Source organism: Papaver somniferum, chromosome 6, assembly GCF_003573695.1.
Source record: "Papaver somniferum cultivar HN1 chromosome 6, ASM357369v1, whole genome shotgun sequence".
Classification (NCBI taxonomy): domain Eukaryota; kingdom Viridiplantae; phylum Streptophyta; class Magnoliopsida; order Ranunculales; family Papaveraceae; genus Papaver; species Papaver somniferum.
The window spans coordinates 123,651,968-123,654,807 of NC_039363.1; positions in this window are offsets into that span (position 1 = coordinate 123,651,968).

The window sequence follows — 2,840 nt, forward strand, 5'->3', positions numbered from 1 at the left end:
CGACAAGACAAAGGATCTCTGATTTGTTTGTTTTTTGGAAATGTGAATCATGTTCAAAGCACGTGCTGGAGATTCAAAAAGAGCAACAAGAAAATCACCAAACTGCAGAAGAACATGGAAAAGATGAATCTGGATAATCAACAGGGAACTCATAAAAATAGTGCTTCCAGATTCAGAAGAAGTAGGAAATCTGTTTACACAACAAACCTTGGTAAACCACTATGTGGAAAACAAGGGGAGCGTTTGGCTCATAACGTCTCTGTCTAGTTCAAGAGATGTTCGCATCCTCATCTTTAACTTGAGAAAATGAGGTTTTGCATATTTTTGGCTCAAGTATTGTATTTAGTTTAGTTAAGTAAATATTCTCCTAACAGTATAGATAATGGATCACTAAACTATAGAAGACTTGTTCTTCTAGGGTTTAGACGTTCATAAGTCTGTCTTTATTCATTTGTAGACCTTCTTCTTCCTAAAAGATACAGTTTCATGGCTCCTGTAACTAGAGGTACTACAAGCAGGGATGCAGTCGAGGCAGCAAAAGTGTATCTGTGTAAAGGAATTTCCTCCTCAAGGGTGAAGAAAGTGAAGGCTACAAACATTGGAGAAGGTTCTTCCTCTAACTGTCTCTTATCTGTTTGTCATTCTGATAATGATGTTAGATGCATGGTGAAAGATTTCATCAACAAGAGAAATAATTTAAAATCTCAAATTGTTTCCTCTTTGGAAAAAATAACTCACTATGAACAAATGTTGTCTATAACCAAGAACACCTTGCGTGATCTAAAAAGAAAACTCAGTGAGTTAACTGATATTTCTGAAGACTTGGAGGAATTGAATGACCCCATAATCAATGGGTTCTTTAATAATGAGAAGGAATTCTCAGTAGAGGCCTTGAGAAAGCTCTTGTTGCCTAGTATATCTTCTTTTCGTGTTTTATTTAGAAGAATAACTAGAGTTTGGAATAGCCATTATTGTGATTACACATAGCTATGTCCAACGTTTTCATCTTCATGTTTTTAGATTTATTTGGAATTAAATTCTAAAAATATTTGGAGAATGATGTTTTTGCAGTATTAATCTTTATGGTTTGATATATTGCAATTTGTTATGGGATATGTATGTTTGCATCCGTGAACTTGAAGGTCCCATATATTGTCAAAAGTAAAGTCGTTTGTGATCGGTATTCACGTACTGGTAAAAGAATAAATAGACTTTTGACAAATACAAAAGTGAAGCGTATATTGTCAATTATTTGATGGAAGATAGGTTAAAATCTTTTGTTTTTCAAGGATTATGTCTATTATTGTCGTTATACAAATAGTGATTGAAGATAGAATGAATCCTTGTGTATTCCGCAGTATTGATCATCCCTGATCCATATTCTTATGTATTACTGTGAGGCTCCGTAATGTGTCTTATGTTGAGCACGATACAACTAAGTTGAATATTTTATGATTAGCTTTGTTGGTTGTTCCGTAAGGTACGTTATGTTGAGCATATTGAACTAAATTAATCATCTTGTTTGGTTATTTAGTTATTGCTCCGTAAGACTTCTTATGTCGAGCAAAACAATTGACAATTAAATTGATTACTTTTGTGATTAGTTTGGTTGTGTATTCCAATTAGATTAATTAGGGGATCTCTTGTGATTAATCTAGTTGAGTATTTTTGTGTCTCCATAAGTTTACTTATGTTGAGCACATTCAATTGAATTGATCACCTCGTGTGTTTTAATTTGATTGCATATTCTTGTTAAATTAATCATGGGTTTACTTGTGATTAATTTGATTGAGTTTTTGTATATAGAAAATCATTCTCATGGTTTTTGGTGTCCATTAAAATCCTTCTTTTCTTTTGAAATTAAGGTCGCTCTTGTTGTTCTTTCGGGAATGACATCAAATGGGGGAGAGTTCTTTTGAACTTGCGCTTAATGGTAATATCTTGAGGGGAGTGCGGCTGTGGAATATTAGAGGGGTTATCTTGTATATTTAAACTCCTTGATGAATGCATTTAGCTCCGGATTTATGATTGCATCTAAATTAGTTGGTATGTATTCTTCTTTTAGTCAATGAAACGTCTCTTTCGGAAATTTCATTATGATCCCATTCTTGTACCTTTTCCAATTTTATTGACAAAAAAGGGGAGAATTAATATGTAGTTCATACTACAAATACATATGGTTTTCGGATCATTATGTAAGGGGGAGTGGTTTCCATGTGAGATGGAGTATTGACTAAGGGGGAGTGATACATATCACCATAGTATTATTGTTGAAGTTGTGATACAATTGAACTTTGACACTGTGTAATAATACTATGACATTGTATAACAATGATCGAGACCAATGCTTTCTCATTGTTATAGCTACGGATCTTCAACAACGGTGATACAAAACTTATAACCTTTGGGATCATTGGAGTACTTGGAAGTGACGAAGATTTCTAGGAATGTTGAAGATTAGACATGTGGAATAAGAGCTACTAAAATTTCTTTATCTTTTTTGTATTCCATATGTATTGATAGTTTTGTCACTAAAATTGACAAAGTGGGAGATTGTTAGAGTATTGATCGGTCAACCTCGCATGCGTTGCTATCTCAAGCATGTTTGTCAATGTTAGTGATCAAAACTATAAGTCTTGATTTCTAGTTTATTATAGCTAAGTCTCGGACTAGGATAAAAAGTGTAGTTGAGCTCAAGGACTTCATGGCGATTCATCATACAAGAAGAAGAACTACTCAAGGAACCGGTGGAACTTCTCGACAAAAAGGTATGTGAAGACTTGAACTTATCTATCACTCAAAAGTCTATCTACTCTATCTCCTACTCTTTGAGACAAGAA